Source organism: Nicotiana tomentosiformis, chromosome 3, assembly GCF_000390325.3.
Source record: "Nicotiana tomentosiformis chromosome 3, ASM39032v3, whole genome shotgun sequence".
Taxonomy (NCBI): Eukaryota; Viridiplantae; Streptophyta; class Magnoliopsida; order Solanales; family Solanaceae; genus Nicotiana; species Nicotiana tomentosiformis.
In genome coordinates, this window is record NC_090814.1 from 82,487,640 (window position 1) to 82,507,752 (window position 20,113).

General features: G+C 38.0%; 1 pseudogene; it reads left to right on the plus strand.

The window, feature by feature from the left end:
• The first annotated feature begins 6,839 nt into the window (after positions 1–6,839).
• On the plus strand, positions 6,840–8,117 carry LOC138908773 (uncharacterized; annotated as a pseudogene).
• The last annotated feature ends 11,996 nt before the right edge of the window (positions 8,118–20,113 follow it).

Below are 20,113 nucleotides of genomic sequence, written 5' to 3' on the forward strand. Positions count from 1 at the left end.
AATGGATATCTGAGCAGGGGTTTTGTTCAAATGATCAACCATAGAATACTCCCTTGCTTGCACTTTTCTCCAAAGATCATCCGGACCGGTTTCAAAGATGGGCTACTTGGAAACGGCTTCTTTACTTGTTCCCACCAAATGCTCGGGTGTGTAAACCCTACCAGTTCTGGTCTTACCTTGTGATGCACCAGTTTCTTCCATTTTCCTCTTTCCTTTCCTTCTTGCTTCTGCAACATAATCCTATGGTATAGCTTTAGACTTATAAGATGATGTAAGTGCTACCATCACGGTGAAGGGTGTTGTTACTTCAACCTCAAACGAAGTTGGTGCAGCTACCTCAACTTCAATTGGTGCCTGAGTTTGTACCATGATAGGTATGAGAGTAATTAGAGATGTTTCAGGATTATCCCCTTCTCGAATGAGTCCAATTGACCCCTCTGAATCTCATTCTTCATCGGTATCTATCATGTTTACCCCTCCGCCACTGTGATCCGGGAGAGGATTGTTATGGACATTGGGTGCAGCCTCATTTGTCTGTATGACTTTGGTGTCAATTAATGTCTGAATCTTATCCTTCAAAGTACGACACTCATCAATAGTATGACCTTTCATGCTTGAGTGATAGGCACATGTCTTATTTGGATTGACGTATTGAGAGGAACTTTCCATGTCGACGATGGGAATGGGAGTGATATAACCGACAACCTTCAGTCTCTCGTATAATTGGTCTACAGGTTCAGTAATTGGGGTGTATTGTTTGGGTGGTCTACGGTCGAAATTTGGTCTAGGTTTTTGGTAGCTTTGGCGGGTTGGTGGTGAGTGGTAGTATGCGGGTTGGGTGTTATAGGTATGGTAAGTGGTGGCAGGTTGTTGGTATCTAGGAGGTGAAGGCTGATATGTGGGTGAAGGTGTTTGGTATGTGAGAGGATACTTCGGACCTTGGGCTACCATTACTGCACCTACTTCTTTCTTCTTGGAGATACCTCCTGACTGTAGGGCCTTATTTGTGGCTTGGAGTGCTTCAACATTTGTCACCATTCCACTTTTGATCCCTTCTTCTATTCTCACTCCCAACTTGATGATATCAAAAAATTTATGGTTTTCAATAACCATCAATCTTTCGTAGTATTGCGGATCCTGACCTCTGACGAAGAACTTATTCATCTGTTCTTCTTCCAGCACTGGCCTTACTTTTGCAGCTTCAAACCTCCACCGAGTAGCATACTCGCGGAAAGTTTCCGTTGGCTTCTTCTTGAGATTTTGAATATAGAAAATGTCTGATGCATTTTTGTGTTAAACCTGAACTGATCCATGAAACTCGATGCCATGCCTACCCAATTAACCCATTTCTTTGGGTTCTGACTGATGTACCAAGACAGGGCGTCTCCAGTGAGGCTTCTCATGAACAGCTTCATGCGGATTCTTTCATCCCTGCCAACTCCGACAAGCTTGTCACAATATGTTCTCAAATGCACCTTCGGATCACCTGTTCCGTCAAACATCTGGAACTTGGGAGGTTTGAAACCCTCCTACAGTTCTACGTCTGGCTGAATACACAGATCTTCATAGTTCAAAACCTCAATGTCTTTACCCCATTCGACACCTTGGACTCGGTTTGTGAGCTTCTTAAGTTCCTTTGCCATATTCTTGATTATCAGGTCCTTCTCGATGGATTCTGATGTGTATGGGGTTTGATGAGTGGGGAGAGGTAGAGTTTCTACGTATATTGGGTTACTTTGGTGGACACCGGGGATTTGGGTGTAGTGATGATCATTGGTTGATTTCTACGGATCGGGGGTAGGTTACGGTGCATTTTGAAGAGTATGGTAGGAAGTAGTTTATGGATACTGAGTCGGAAGATGTTGATGTTGAGGAGGAGTTGGCACTGGTGGAGGGTTAGGATTTTGAGGAGGTGTGGCGTATTGATGAGGTGCGGGAGGGTTTTGTGGATGTTGGTTTGGTGTGTTTTGAGGAGTTGCTGGGTTTTGGGCATTCTGTTGGTTAATATCAGGGACGTTTAAGGTGAGGGAAAGGTTTGCCAGGTTGCGGACCTGCTCAAGTTCCCCTTGCAATTCCAGTATTATCTACTCTAACCGTAAAACCAAATCATTTTGTTCCTGAGTACTCCGACCATCTGAAGTTTCAACATTTTCCGCATGCGCAGCGTTATCTTTCCTGATACCACTCATGTCATCCATCTTAGCCTTTCCCTTACTTTTAGGATCACTTGGAGGAGGAGGTGGTGGTAGAGGGCCTCTGGATCTGGTATGATATGCTGATGATGCCAGTATGCAAGAACCAACCTTAGGGGATGGGAATAATCAAAACAAAGAAAAGCAAAAAGGTAAACAAGTCAGTAGGGGATTTTGGAAGGATATTTGCAGTATTTAAACATGTATTGCGGAATTATAAATTCGCGTCCTAATTTTGGGGACCTCATTGTGCCTGAGGTAGGCCTAGCGACACATAGATTTGGAGAAACTTGATGCCGATAACTGCCTCATTTCATTAATGTAATAAATAGATCAAACCTCTAAAATGACAATAATTAAAAGAGTTGCTAGTGGCATTTGCCTTATTACAATCAATTTCTAAAACGACTCTAGAAAAGCAAATAAACGACAATTTTATTCTATTTGGTCCTGGAGGGACCCTCTCCAAGCTTGGCCTTCTTGGCCCCATCGATCAGATTCCCCAGGTCGCGCATGTCCAGCAGCAGATACGCCCTTGATAGGTGTCCTCCTTTGTTGCCCTCTGCATTCTAACAATACATGATCTTTTTCCTCATCTTCCCTTCAAGTTCCATCAGACCCTGCTCTAAGTACTCCAACCTCTCTGTTGATTTTGCAGCAACTTCCCTCTATTCATTGATTGATTCCATGTCTATCTTGTGTTGTTCCAAATGCCTGGCTTCAGACTCAAGGATTCTCTTGCGCAGCCTCTTGTATTTTACTTGTGCTTCAGCATTATCGTCTATGACCATGTTTCCTCGATCAATCCCTGGCTCGACTTCTCCTGCTATGTCATCATCCAACCATGATAGGTAGAAATACACATGACCGGCGTGGTACCGATCTGGTTCGATGGTATCCTTTTCCACAATAATCTTCAGATGCCACATGTGTTGGGCCTCATACTTGAATGGAATGGCACCATCCTGAAAGTCTGCTTTTTAGTGAACCATCTTAGAAACGCACAGTATGACTTGTTTTCTCCTAGCCTGTCTCATGACCCTGATAGGAGCATAAGGATAGATACCCCCCAACCCGGTCAGCACTAAGTGAGGAACATCCCTGGACCTGATGATGAACTCGCTAGTAGGGAACCACTCGAACATCTAATGGACCTTGTCATCAGTCAAATTGCTAAAGAAGTGTACCCAATCCACGGCGTTTTCCGGTTGTGCAAACCTGTCTGGGATGAAAATCATTCTTTTTGGATGGTGAAAGGCTATGTGGTCATTCCATGGTCGTCACGGAAATTCCTGACGATACTGTCCTCTGTGAAGATGCTCCAACAACCATATTTGCAGTAATAAATTACAACCCTCAAAATGTATGAATCCCTTCTTACAAAGGTCCAAAGCTCGGTATATCTCTGCCACGATCATTGGGACAATAGTGTAAGTGTGTCCCTCAATCCCTTCCATTAAGGTCTTGGTAATCATAGCCAAATGAGTGTGAATCCTGTCTCCTTGAATTGGAAATACTATCATACCAGAAAACAGACGATGAACACAAAAACCCGATGATGAGGCCAGCCCAGGGAAGTGATGGCAAACTCATCATGATAGATACGGTAGGATGTGCTGTGCCCATAACGCTCGTAGAGGAAGTCGAAAGGTATGTAGGACTTCTTCAGGAAGACTAACTCGTCATTCTTTCTAAGATCCATCATTTTCAGAAATCTCCTAGAAGTACGATTTTTCGGTACCAGCAGACCAGGGCTATCCCAAGGTAGCCCGGCAAAACCTCTTATTTCCTCAAGAAGAGGAGTCATCTCTATGTTACCAAAACGTAAAACAGCCCTCTTTTCATCCCAGAACATAGTAGCAGCCTCGATCAGTACATTGTTTGGCTGAATGTCCAGCAAAAAAGGTAAATTTCCAAGAATTCTTTTCACATGGTTCTTGTCGCTTGGCAAGAGATTTTCCCACCAGTCTAGCAATAGAGGTGAGATACTTCGGACCATGCCGAACCTGGGGATTTCGTGCCTCATTTCTACAAAATAAATAAAGTTAGCCCTTTCCCCCTCCGGGTTTGACTACTTACACATTAATGATTAGCATATCGGCACGTTTTCTCCAAATAATGCACATATCATGATAGTGCCCATTGGGATTATGGAAATCCCGATGGACTTTGGACAAGGCTTTTCTTAGAGAGTTATTATGCGGACAACATTCTAACTCATGCTAGGTTTGGACATGATGCATGCACAGTTAACATCAGAGTAGGGTTTTCTCTAGAAGTCTAGACCAGTACCCTCAAGCGGACAACTTGAGAGGGAAAGGCACGGAACTGTCGACTGCACCGCTGATCGACTAGTTTTACCGCAAATAAGCCTTTCCAAATTTAAAAAGGGTAATATAGGAAGAGCACGGACACTCATCAAGTGCTGCTATGGTATTAATTGCGCACGAGTGGAATATAATGTAGATAATGTAATTATGTAAAAAATAAAATAACACCCTGTCATGTATTTTGCATGATGAAAACGATAAATGCGGTATTTAATAAATGTAAAAACAGGAAAGAAAGAAAAACAAAGAAGGAGATAGTTCGCATAATGGAAAAATTATAATAAAGCGGTAAAAGGGGTAGGGACTGGGAAAGACATAAAGATTGAAGCTAGCGAACAAGGTTAAACAAAAAGTTGCATGTAAATTCATGTAAAAGGGAAAATAGAGAAGGGGGTGTGCATGTAGCAAATAAACGGTTAATTTGAGCATAAAATAATAAAGACACGCTTATCGAGCGAGACTAATTCACACAGATCAAGTTCATTATGGTAAGAGCCTAAGGATATCCCCAACAGAGTCGCCATGCTGTCGCGCCCCTCTTTCTTATGAAATCGGGTTTCGACGTTGACAGCTCTTTTAAAATGGAGGATATGTATTAAAAGAGAAGAGTCGTCGCCTAACAGATTAAGGTGCGTTAGGGCACCTATTTGCAAATGACTTAGGTTTACTAGTTTGCGTCACCAAAGATCGGGTAAGGCTCAAATTACCTCGAGGACAAGGTGTTAGGCACTCCTCGAGGTCCACAACGGTGAGTCCCGGCTGAACTCAAATCATGTGAATTAGTCTAAGAGAAAAGAAACAATTTGGACAAAGAAAGAACTAGTTTAACAGGAATAGGGGGTCCTAAGTTTTTTAGCCTAAAAGATCACCCCGTGCAACAAAAATAATACTTTGTAACTCCCTCAAGATGGGGTGTTACTCATATTATTCAGCGGGCACAAACTATCATCTCCTGCTACCCGATTACTATCTTTAAGTCGTTTACCTAAAGCGCTTTATTTGATTCTAAGTCGTACCATATGTGTGCACTACCCGTCCCATGCCTATGGTCCAGGACGTATTTAGACCTCTATTTCAGGGCAGTTCTAGACCTTAACTTAGGTTGCTCAAAAGGAAAAAACTAGGCGACATACAAAAAATAGTTAGGACTTTCAAATAGAAACAAGTATGGGCTCAAGATACCCTCCGCATTTAGACATCAAATGCACGCCAAACTAATTAGCATTAACAGGTTTTATTAATTGCAAAATCCTATAGGCAAGGTATCTATGTGATATTGTCGAACGAGCAGATAGTCGTATATAAAGTCAATTTCTTAATGCGATTATTAGGAACTACAAAGTTTTTCTACTGATTTTAGCATGATACAATTAAGCCTACCAGCATGGTATATAGGTGTTTTGTGCGATAGTAAATAGTGGCAGGTCAGAGAAACAAACCAAGAATTATTTGTTTTAATCCTATAGGCATATTTTCTAATATGAAGAAATTAGGGATAGAGGCGGGGACAAGAAATTGTACAGGCTAGCGAAGGTGAGGGAGCGGAAGGCCCGGGATCGGGACCAAGTGAGATGCATAAAAAAGAGGAGGGAAGAGTTTTATTGGAGGGGGCACAGATTAGGCAGAGATAGCAGTCTTACTTTTATAAGCTCTTGAATGAAGAGGGAGATAGGGGTATTGTGCTGGGGGAGTTGGAGTAATCAGAGCGGCAGTGAGATTTTGGGTACTGTAGACGCATACGAATGGGGGAGGTTGTAGGGGCTATGCACAAGATGAGTAAGGGTAGAGCGTCTGGGCCGTACGAGATCCCAATGGAATTCTGGAAGAGAATGGGTAAGGAGGGCGTGGAATGGCTTGCTAGGTTGTTTAACGTCATTTTTAGGACGAAGAAGATGCCCTAAGAGTGGAGGCAGAGTATGATGATCCCGTTGTACAAGAACAAGGGGGATGTCCAAAACTGCAACAACTATAGGGGTATCAAGTTGTTAAGCCATACGATGAAAGTGTGGGAGAGGGTGATTGAAGGGAGGTTGAGGAGGTGTGTGTCCATTTCCAAGAACCAGTTTGGTTTCATGCTGGAATGGTCGACTACTGAGGCCATTCACATTGTGAGGAGATTGGTAGAGAAGTATAGGGCGGTGAAGAAGGATTTGTATATGGTGTTCGTTGACCTGGAGAAAGCCTACGACAAAGTCCCGAGAGAGGTTCTGTGGAGATGTTTGGAGGCTAGGGGAGTGCCTGTAGTGTATATTAGAGTGATTCGGGACATGTATGATGGGGCTAAGACACGGGTTAGGACAGCAGGAGGAGACTGACTACTTTCCGATTGAGATGGGGTTGCATCAGGGATCAGCACTTAGCCCGTTTTTGTTTTCCCTGGTGATGGATTCTTTGACGCGTCACATTCAAGGGGAGGTTCCTTGGTGCTTGTTATTTGTGGATAACATAATCCTGATTGATGAGATGCGAGGTGGCATTAACGAGAGGCTGGAGTTCTGGAGACATACCCTAGAGTCTAAGGGTTTCAAGTTGAGCAGGACCAAGACAGAATACTTGGAGTGCAAGTTCAGCGGGGCTACCCAGGAGGCGGACGGGGATGTGAAACTCGATACGCAAGTCATTCCCAATAGAGAGAGTTTCAAGTATCTGGGATCTATAATTCAGAAGAATGGGGAAATAGATGAGGATGTCTCACAGCGTATCGGAGTAAGGTGGATGAAGTGGAGGCTCGCTTCCGTGTCTTGTGTGATAAGGATGTGCCGTTGAGACTTAAGGGTGAGTTCTACAAGGTAGTGGTTAGACCGACTATGTTGTATGGGGCAGAGTGTTGGCCAGTTAAAAAGTCCCATGTCCAGCAGATGAAAGTAGCAAAAATGAGGGTGTTGAGATAGATGTGTGGGCATACTAGGTTGGATAGAATTAGGAATAAAGTTATTCGAGACAAGGTGGGAATGGTCCCTGTGGAGGCAAAGATGCGTGAGTCAAGGTTGAGATGGTTCGGGCATGTCAAGAGGAGAAGCACAGATGCCCCAGTCAGGAGATGTGAGAGGTTGGCCTTGGGAAGTGAGAGGAGGGGTAGAGGTAGGCCAAAGAAGTCTTGGGGAGAGGTGATCAGGCGGGACATGGAGCAACTTGAACTGACCGAGGACATGACCCTAGATAGAAGGGTGTGGAGGTTGAAGATTAGGGTAGAAGGTTAGTAGGTAGTTGTGCGTTTCCCTTTGTCTTCTCTAGTTCGATAGTATTAGTGCTAGTATAGTACCCTTTTTTCCTTAGTTTGCTATATTTGCATGCCTTGTTCCGTTACTACTTGCCATCGGTAATTTCATAGTTTGCTAGCAGTACTTCGTTCATATTCTCGTGTGCTACCTTGGATTTATTTCTCTAATTATACGGTCTTGCTAATACTTGTTATCGGTACCCCTTTCATATTCTCTGTTGCTATCTTCGATATAGTTCTTTAATTATTTGTCTTGTTATTACTTGATATCAGGGCTTCCTTCACCTTCTTTAGCCGAGGGTCTATCGGAAACAGTCTCCCTGCCTTGGGGCAGGGGTAAGGTTGCGTACATCCTGCCCTCCCCAGACCTCACTTGAGGGATTATACTGGGTGGTTGTTGTTGTTGTTGTAATCCTATAGGCATATTTTCTAATGAAGGTAACAACACAGAAAACGGGCATAAACAACAATTAAACAGATCCAGGCATCCATTCTATAACTTGATCCAGTTTTAATCCTATAGGCATGATTTCTATAATCTGAACAGTTTTTGAATCCTGTAGACATGATTTCTACAATTTGAATGAAACAGTATGCAAGCAGGAATTCATACACACATCGGACCATACCATTTCTATAGGCATGGTTTGTAACGGAACATAATTGAGCCAAGCATTGAGCCTATGGACATGGTTGCTAACACATAATGACTGAACACAATAAGACACTTAGAAGCATGATTTCTAACATATAACATCCAACATCACAGCATTAACCCTATAGGTAGGATTTCTACCCCCACTTTATAGCAAGTATAAAATAAGAACCCTTTCTCATTTTTACTAATACCCCAGAATTGTTATTACAAATAATTATTACATACCATAATTTAATGAATAAATTACAAGGTAAGTAAAACTATAGGGAACCTATAGCAGGCCCAAATACACCTGGACAGGCCAAGGCTTTCAACTCACAGTAGTTCCAAAAGCCCATGTTCATAGATACACAATAACCAATAGTGAATGATTCACCCATATTTCAAGGATAAGCATACAGAACCCAAATCTCTAGTGTGTTAGAGTTCCCAAGGGCTTCAGGAACTCAGGGCAGTGCTCGCACTAGAGAAAATGATCAGAAACAATTCAAGGAAGACTAAGGACCAAATCCTAGTGTGTCAGACTTTACAAGGGTCTCACATGAACCCTGAGCAGTGCTCACACTAGGGAGGCCAGAGGACATAACCTAAATAACTTTGGCTTTCAACAAGCAAAGAATGAGGATTCAAGAGAGTAGGATGGGATTAGGGGATACACTTAAGGACAAAATCACATATAGAGCATGTACAAACAAATAGCAAACATATTTGAACCTAAGCATACTTAATCATATTTTTAAGAATTAACAAAGTCACATGCTAATAAGGCCAGTTCATAAACATATTCACAGTGATAACAGAGACTTCAAATCAGGCTAAATCATAGAAAGAAAACACATTGATTAGCAGTAGGAACTGATTAAGACAATCTAGTAGAGGTATCATAACATAGTGAGAACAGAACTAAACAGGCCATAACAAGTTTAACAAATAAACATTATAAATCTGTTAAGGCACACATCTATACATGGCTAAAGAGGTATGAAAGCATGTTTAACTCTAAATGATAGTCCTCAATAAAATAGAATTAGGCAGATTTCATTAATCAATTCAAACTAAGTTCGACGTGTCTTAACTACAAGTAATAGTATTTAGGGTAACATGGCCTAATGGCAGTAACACATTGAGCAAATAATCATAATGAAAGGGCAGAAGATTCAATAACTCACCAGTTAAGACGAACAGGGAAAAGGAATCCAACAGTATAGCAAATAGCACCAAACAGAAGCAAAAAAGATTTCTGGCCTTGGCTTTCAGCTGGCCAAGAATCAAAACACAGAATATTAATGCTCAAGAGAGAGCAAGAGTACACATCTTTTGGTATATAGTAGTGAAAAAGTTTTTTTGAACTCTGAATCTTCTTTTTTTTCAAAAGGGGAGTGGGGAGGGGTTCAAATAGTGCAGAGATTAGAGCATAGAAATAGCCAATTTAAATACTAAAGGCAAGTACTTAAATCGGTAGAATTGAACCCTAAATTTTAGGTAAAAATACACAAAATCGGCAGAAAAATAAGGCAAAAAATCACATAGGCATATAATGAACAGACAAGAGATTATTATAAAAAAAGAATACTGAATCAAACCAGATTTAGTTCAAGTAAAAGGGTTTGAAACCCTAAGTTAGCTAAACCACAAAATTGACAGAAAATAAAGGCAAAAATCACATATTAATATAAAAATAAACATAGGTAAGAAATTATTCAAAAGGAAACCTAGAATCAAACCAGATTTAGTTCAAGTAAAAGGGTCTAAAACCCTAAATTAGGTAAGTGAAGGGAATCAACAAAATAAGCAGATTCACAAGTAATAGAATGAATATAGGAAAAATGCTAGAAATCAGAATTTCAACCAGTTTAGGTTCGAATCAAATAAAAATCTGGAACCCTAACCTTTAGGGTTTAGTGCGAATCAACGAGATATGAGAGAATAGTTATAAAATAGCGTGCATGGACTCAAGGTTGTCCAGATTCAAGAGACAAACATAGATTTGGACAGAATCAAAGTGGGGTACTTGCCATGTTTAGGCAAGTACCTAAGTCACTCCGTAACATAGCACCAAATAAGGGGAAAACACCGAAATGGCAAGGGAATAGGGAAAGAATCCCATTAGGAACGGGATTTGGGGGGATTTGGGTGAGGCAGCGGAATTATGGTTCATTAGTAGAGGGGACATAAGGGCGGCGGGTTTAGGGAAATGAGGGTTAGGGTAGAGAGGAAGGAGATATAAGGAAAGGGGGTGGTTATTTGTGGGTCGTTGATCATCTTTGATCAACGGCCGAGATTTAAACGGACTGGGGCCGGGTTTTAATGAATGGTAAGGGTAATTGGGTTACGAGTATTGGGCTTGGGCTGGTTTGGATAGCTTTGGGTAGTCTTAAGCCCGAAATTAATTTAAAAAATGGGGTCAGATTTTAAATACCCAAATTTAACCAATAAAATAATTTGTAATAATAATAGATAAATAATAAAAATATAATTTGTGCATAAAAATGATTGAAACCAAATATTCAACATTATAAAAACTTAAAAAGGTTATTTTTGCATAAACAAAGTAATTATAAGTACATATATGCTATTATTGTAAATATGTGCAATTTTAGCCTTTAAAATGCAAATGTAATTATACCAAATGTACTAAAAATATTTAAAACCTAATATGGGTGTAAATGATGATTTTAGATGATAAAATCATCATAAAAATTATTTGTAAGGTAATTAATGGGTATTTATATAATAAAAATACGGAAATAAATTAATTTAAAGCCTTTAAAAATTATGAAAAATTATGAAAATACTTGTATATGCTTGTAAATCAAATGATGATGCATACGCACTATTTTGAAAGTGTGTATATATATATATATATATATATATTTGAAAAACATGAGAAAAAAATTGGGTATCAATAATAGTCTCCAACTGATAGCACTCTGAGATCTAACAGTCGCCGTATCCGAAAGCACCTGAATTTGCACACGAGGTGCAAAGTGTAGTATGAGTACAACCAACTCAATAAGTAACAAGACTAACCTCTGGGCTGAAAGTAGTGACGAGCTCCGCAGGTACAGTCCAGTATAAATAATAATACAAAAATGTAGGCATACTTTCAAGTTTAACAGTTAAACCCAATACAAGTAAAATAGATCAATGTTGCATGATATGAGGAATATGACATCTCAGTAGAAAAGACCTCAGGTAAATACTGGTCACAAATTATTCGGTCACTCAGTATTATTTACGGCCAATCTAGCCTAGGGATATTCCATCCCGTATATATATACACATCGACTGACAGTCAGTCACTCAGTATCGTATAAGGCTAATCCAGCCCCGGGGTAATGTATCCCCAAATGTAAATGATACGGACAAGATCCATATCCAGAAAAATTTCATCACAATATATATAAATAAGTAAAGCAAGTCCATGCGCTGGGAAGTCCATCCCGAATATATAATCATCAACGCTCACTAGGGGTATGTACAGACTCCGTAGGGGTTCCTTCATCCCAAGCGTAATATAAAGCCGATATGGCCTACTGCAGGCGGGCAGTCCCAATACATATAATAAATAAGCCTATAAGGCCTGCTGCAGGCGGGCAACCCCGATCCATATAATAATAAAGCCTATAAGGCCTACTGCAGGCGGGCAGTCCCGATTTATATAATAATAAAGCCTATAAGGCCTGCTGCGGCGTGCAGCCCCGATCCAGAACAATAAAGCCTATAAGGCCTGCTGCGACGTGCAGCCCGATCCCATAATAATAATAATATATATAAAGCCAATATGACCTGTAGCGGCGCGCAACTCGATCCCATAAATATCCTCACAATGGATGAATATGACTGAGTGTGAAATGTACATTTTTAAAACAATTAATTCAATAGCAACACGACCCTATGGGTCCCAAAATATCGGCACGTAGCCTAAGCATGATATTTAATAAGAGCCTCATCTCAATTTCTCTAACACGTGGAGGATACACGGATAATAACATAATTCTTTAATTTTTCAACTTCACAGAATTTATTTATGTCACAATTTCAATGGTGCACGTCCACACGCTCGTCAACTATCGTGTGCGTCACTTCCAAATAATTTATATAATACCAATTCGAGGATTCATAGCCTCAGAACCATGTTTAGAAGTGTTACTTACCTCAATCACGCTATCTCAATCCAATAGTAGAACTTTTTCCTCTATTTTGCAACTCTGAATGGCTCGAATCTAATCACAATTAGTTCGATACAATCAACACAAGCTATCGGAAATCAATTCCAAATGATAAAGGGCGGATCTTTAATTAAAAACCCCGAAGACAACCATACTTGAAACTTACGGGGACATTATGTAATTCGATTCTAAGAGAGAAAATTTAGCCAACACACCCGAAATGCACCCCCTTAAAGATGCTACAACAATCAATTACACTAAGCAACTTCAATCTACAATATCAACATCCCATGGGATCAACATTTGTAACAATTTCATAGTTTAGGCCATTTAGATAATTTATCAAACACCTGGTAGGCATAAATTTTTAAATCTCTTAACCATAGAATTAGTTCATCCAATTACCACCATTTTTCAATAATTTATCCCACCATCATTCTTTAATAATTTATACTCTCAACATCACATGTGTGACCAACCATTCACACCCAACCAACATAATTCCATCAAATAATCACTTTTCAATTTCTACAATGGTTATGCATTTAAATTGAGAATTTATGGCTTCCAATCACCATACCATGAGTTCTAATACTTGATTCATACTCATATTTCCATAATAAATCCGTGCATGTAAGTCTAAGGGTGTAGAATTACCTTTTTGGAATAAATCTTGCAAAACCCTCCCTTGAGTTCTTGAAGAAATTTCTTGAAGATCTAAGTATTTTATGTGTAGATTTCATCAATACTAGTATAGAAATGATAGAATTTCACACCAAGATAATGGGGATTGCTTACCTTGAAGAAAAGAGAAGTTGGTGGTCTTGAGAGAGTGGAGGAAAATTCCAAAATTCGTCCAAGATGAATGTGGAAAATGAACCCCCGAAATAAGTACTTAAAAGAAAATCTTTAGGTGGTAGTGTGCCAGATCCAGTGCCAAACCTCTATAATGCACTAGTTTTCAAAGTTGCTGAGAGGGTTGGCATGCCACAATCCACGCGTTGCACGGACGCTAACACGCTCCCAGTAGTTTTCTTTTTCATTTCTTGCTTCTCTACTCACCCTCACTTGATATCTTGCTATGATATAGATCTGAATTGACTACAAATTTTGCACATAAGTCTCATTTGACATTACGGACCTACTCCAACTTCCGAAATCGAAATCCGACCCCGATATCAAAAAGTTCACTCTCGGTCAAACTTTCCAAAAATTTAATTTTCGCCATTTCAAGCCAAATTCCACTACGGACTTTCAAATATTTTTTCGGACACGCTCCTAAATCTAAAATTACCATACGAGGTTATTGAAATCGTCAAAACTCCATTCCGAAGTCGTTTACACATAAGTCGACATCTGGTCACTATTTTAACTTAAGCTTTAAACCTTGGAACTAAGTGTTCCAATTCATTCCAAAACCTCACCGGACCCGAACCAATCACCCCGGCAAGTCATATATCAAATGTAAAGCATAAATTGAGCAGTAAATGAGGGAACGGGGCTGTAATACTCAAAACGACCGGTCGAATCTTTACACACGTCATTTGATATGTGGCACCAAACTGGACATCTAGGAAGACAACATATTGGGCCTAATGAAGTGGCCTCATTATTTGTAGCCCAACCAATATTTTTTAGACCCAATTATATTAGCCCATAATATTTATTTGGACTAGTATAACTTGAATTTAAAATATAGTCCATCTTGTTTTACGGATTTAAATCCAACAAAATTTAATTATCTAAACTATATTTATGTATATATAATATATTATATGTATGTATAATATACTATACATAAATATGGTGGTAAAGTAAAACCATTCTTCGAAAGATAATTCGATGTTATAACAAAAAGGAGATGGAGAGTTGAAGAATAAATTTATATGCATTCCTCCGCCAATGAACTTAAGTGGATGTAACCCAGGGAAATTAAGTCCTAATTTTTTTATTTCATGGCTGGAAAAGATCATGAAAATAGTTGAAGCACCACTATATGAAGAAATGGAAAATCAAATTAATACTGAAAAAGCTATGTGAACTAAGTGATATCATACATAAATGAATTAAATTATGTACAACTAAGTGATGTTGGATGTTGATTCTACAGTTCTCATTTAAGCGGTATAGGTTTTGGTGTAATTTTCTAACCCCCCGGGATTGGTTTTCATTTTCTGAAGCGGTATAAATTTTGGTACAATTTTCTAACCCCCGTTCTTGGTTCTTATTTTTTGAAGCGGTAGCAATTTTTTAACCCCGGGCTTGGTTCTCATTTTTTGAAACGGTAATACATTTCAGTGCAATATTTTAACCCCCGAGCTTGGTTCTCATATTTTAAAGAGTATAGATTTTGGTGCAATTTTTTTTAATCCCCTTAATTCGTTCTATTCTTTTGGGGCTTGTGGATATATAGTCCAAGATTGTGTTGTAGATTCGTTCTATTCTATAAAACCACGTGCTACTTACATATATGGTTTGTATCATAAAAAGATCGAGGGAAAGATTTTAGCATATGAAAAAAGTTGTACATAATTTAATTAAAAAGGTAAGATTTTAAAATAAATTATACTAAAAGTAATTTTGTAAAAACAGTTATAGGGAATATAAATAAGTCTTCAAAGAATTGTATTCTATGTAAATTTTGGGGGGGTTTCATAAATAGATATAGAATCATGAAATATTTCATAACGAGTCTTCAAAGGGTTGAATTCTATGCAATTCCTCAATTTAGAGCCTAGTAACTATAATTTACCTAATTATCATTCATACCTACTATTCAATTGTTAATAACTTGTATCACTTGTATTCAAACGTGCAACGAATACAGCTTGTGTCAATTGTAGTCGTTCACACAACGAATACAACATGTATCAACTGTGTTCATTCGCACAATTATATTCATTCGTGCAACGAATACAATATAAATCAACTATAACCAATGCGAAATACAAGGGTGTATACAATGGATACAACTTGTATCAACTGTATTTGTTCGCACAATGAATACAACTAAAACGAAATACAGAAATACAGAAAAATAAAAAGTTCTTGTTGAGAGTTGAACTCAAGACCTTCGCTAACTAAACAAGCGCTCTAACCAACTGAGCTACAAGAGCTTGTTGCTCTTTTGCTTCAGTTCAAAATAATTAATCTCTTATTTCATGAATTTTCTATAAGATTCAAATATAACTATGAATGGTAAACTTGCTGAAAGTATAGCTACAAATTATAAATACAGTATAAATATTTGATGTGTCGCGTAATTTTTCCTATTTTCATCCCGTGTAACTACACGTGGCCCACCCTTCCTTCTAGTGTGAAATTCAAAAATAACCAGATTTACAAGTGGTAATTGAAAAATAACCACAGTTTTAAAAATAATCGAAATTTAGTCACTTTTCCTATAAAGATAAATCTGAACGAAAACATTGTTCAAAATGCGAAAAATATTCGAGCATACTATACTGAAATTCGAATTTTTTACATGTGAACTTCCAACATAATAGACTGGAGTTCCAGCATAATATACGTATGTTGGAAGTTCATACAGAGGTGCTCCAATCTTCAGTATATTATGCTGGAACTTTTCGTGTGCTGGAGTTCCAGCATAATATGCTAGAAGTTCATACACAGGTGCTGCAATCTCTAGTATATTATGCTGAAATTTTCCGTGTGCTGGAATTCCAGCATAATACATTGGAAGTTCATACACAGGTACACCAATCTCCAGTATATTATACTAGAACTTTCCGTGTTGCAGCAAAATAGTACCTATTTTTTAATGACTATGCAAACGCTGGCTATTTTTTAATTATCAGTCCGAAAACTGGCTAACCCACGCTATTTTCACTTCTTTCTAATTCTAGATATCCTCCTTTTGGGATCTAAGCCCAAGTTGCCATGCTTTTGACTGAATAAGAACTTGGAATTTTGGCGCCGTGTAATAATTGGGAACAAAACATAAATAGCCAGCCCATTAGTCTTACAATTCCTCTTAGCCCTAAAAACTTATAAAAAATAGCCCTAAAATAATGTAACCAGATCAAATGATGTAGCGAATTTTTTGGCAAACAATCTTGCTTTTCTCTCTCTCTCTCCCCCCTTTATTTTCTTTCTCTCTTTTTCTTCTTCCTCTTCTTCAAAATTTCAAAGGACCCTTATAATGGAGCTTCTCTTAATTTCACTGCACAAATCACAAAAACCTCGGCGTAGTCATTTTCTTTGCTATTTCATCTCTTCGATGTATACATACTATGTATAAATATTATGCAGTGTATGCTTGATGTATAATCACTATAAATCTGGGTACAATCAGCATATATACATTATACGCTTAGTTATACAATGATTATATGTTGAGTTATATAATGATTATACCCTGAGTTATACAATAATTATACAGTGATTATGCACTAACCCTCCGTCTCCTTCTCTTCGTGTTCATGAGCAAGCTGTAAAAATTCTTATCTATCAAAAATTTTCGGAATGTATTATCGACTCTAATACCATTATTGCTGGATTGATCCATTGCTTCGGGAATTGAACATGTTGCTAGACTCACAAGTTCAGAAAAAGTTGTGAAATCAACAAAGAATTATCAAGGCTTGAGCATAATGAAGATCAAATTATACAAAAGATTTTGATTGTCGATTTGTATCACTACTGAAAAAAAGGAACGACTGCTATAATTCTGGTTTGAATAAGATGAAAACAAATGGTATTTTTCTTGTCTTGTGAGGTGGGCCATAAGAACAAAAAAATAGAAAAGGTGGAGAAGATGATAGAGACGGCTGATTTTGAGAGAGGAGGAGAGATGAATGATTAGGTCTAAGATTTTTTTTTTTTTTTTTTTACAAAACAAAAGAGAAATCTTGGGAAAGAAAAGGAGAAAATTGACATATTAGGGAGGTGGCTATAAATCTGAAGTAAAATTACCGCATGGCTATTAAGTGAAATAAAATGAGATTAGATTTATTATAAGTTTATATTTAATATGGGCTGCTAATTCAGTTAATTGTTCGTAATAATTCAGCCTACTAATTGGATAGAATTCATTTATTTTTTATTTACTAGCATCATGTAGCCAATAAATATATATCACAATAATAATGTGTATATTAAAGTGTATATAAAAAATTTCTTTTTCTTTTTTGTGTATATCAAAATATACATCAAAACTTTATTTTTTTCTTCGTATGTTTAAAATGTAAAATTATAATATATTTGACTATAATCTATGGTTGTCTCTAATTCCAAGTGTATAATACAAAAATAATCAAATTATTTGTATATCACAATATATAATACATCAAATAGTATGTAAATCAAAATGTATAACACAACTTTATTTTTTCTCTTTGTATATAAAAATTTTAATTTTCTTCTTTTATATATCTCAATGTATAATATATATAATATTTTATAGCTATACACAAATATATATGTTAGAGATACATTAATATACAAAATAAGAATTAGAACCAAATTTTTATTCCATTGATGGCACTAAAACGTTGCTATAATGTCAATGTTAGCAAAGTTTTGAATGTTTCTTCCCTGACCTGCTATGATAATTGCACTTTCTGGAAAAACAAAAGAAAGAAAAGAGAACCAATTAAAGTAAAAATATTTTCTTTAAAACCCACTTTTGGGAGCCCAAAAATTCTTTCATCACAGGCAATTGCTATTTTTGAAGAGAATTTGCAATATTTTTATGCATAATTTGCAATAATCTACCCTAAATCATGAGAGAGAGAGAGAGTGTGTGTGTGATGAATTAAGAAATATGGGGGAGAGAAAGGGAAAGGGAGATTACAAGATAGGTAAAGAGGGGGTTACCGCGAGAGAGAACAAATAGGGATGTAGAGTTTTTTTTTCTTTTTTTTTTTTTTGGGGGGGGGGGGGGGGGGGGGAGGGTTTGGCTATATAATGCTATTTTTTTTTTTTTTTGCTGCCTTTGCCAAACCTATTTAAGGCAAAAAATTTGTCAATTCGTATTATATGTTGTTGGCCCAAGTGAAGGTTTGTTTTGAAGATTGACAAAGGAAGCTCAGGCATGAACCAGGTCCATCTCTTGTGTGCATAGACACGGGCAGATTCGAGCATGTGGGCGAGAAGGAGATAAGCTTAACTTGGTATAATTGATATCTCCTAATCGAAAAGGTTGCATAATTGATAAGGAGAAGGACTCCTTACTCAAAGAGAATACTATCCAAGATAAGGAGGAGTTAGAAGTTGAGATCAACTAGAACTCTTTCACCAAGGAAGAGTAGCATTAGAACTCTAGTTATTTCTTCATCTACTAGCTCTATATATTGCAGGATATTCTTATTCTACATGTATGCACAAAAGCAGAAGTTAAACGTGAATTGAGAGCAAAATAGCAAGGCATTTTTCAAGCAATTCGTGTGTGATTCAAGTGTGCAAACATGAAGCTACATGAACCAGATAAAAGTATCAGTTCCAGGTGTCTGTCTTTTATTCTAGTTCAATTGTAGTAGGTGTTTTCATATTGTACATTTCAGCTTTATCTAGAGGCAATTGTAATAGGTACTGAGAGTATTCAAGTTAGAGTTAACTTGAAGTTGTCACAGCAGTTAGAGGTTGGTTGCCACAACGGGATTAGAGTTAATCCTAAATTTACAAAACACTTTTGTAAATGCAGTTTTTGGCTCAATGATTTAGTGGAGAGTTTGGGAAAATCCTACTGAGAAGTAGGTCGTGGTCTTTTCACCTTTTCAGCTAGGTATTTTCTACGTAAAATACTTGTGTTCTTTACTTTCTGCATTTACTATTTTAGCAATAGTAGGTTAAGGAACACTTAGAAGAATCAGGTCCTTTCATAATCAGTTTAAGCGAAAACTTGGATACCACACAAATCACCCCCTCCCCTCTTGTATGGTATTGAAGTTAAAACACCAATTGGTATCAGAGCAGGTTATCCTTAAAGAGGCTAACACCTTAGGAGAAGATCAAGATGAGTGCACCACCTAGAAACTGGGAAGGAAAATCCACTGCTAGGCCACCACTTTTCAACGGCCAATATTACTCTTGGTGGAAAAACAAGATGAGAGATCACATTATAGGAGAAGACTATAAGCTATGGGACATTGTCACAGATGGCCCACTGACTACCATAAAGATAAATGCCAAAGGAGAAGAGGTGGCAAAGACAAGAGCTGACTGCACTGCTAACGACTTGAGGAAATAGGAGAAGAATGCTAAAGCCAAGAAATGGCTTGTTTGTGGACTCGGTCCAAATGAGTACAGTAGAATCCAAAGTTGTACCACTGCTAAGGAAATCTGGGACACTTTGCAAGTATCCCATGAAGGAACACCTCAAGTGAAGAGGTCCAGAGGAACACTACTATATTTTCAATATGAGAATTTCACTATGAAGGAAGGGGAAACTATCCAAGAGATGTATACAAGGTTCACCACACTAACAAATGAACTTAAGTCTCTTGGAAGGATTATTTCTGAAGAAGACAGAGTTGAGAAGATTTTGACAAGGGTTCTGCCAGTTACTTGGGAGAGCAAAA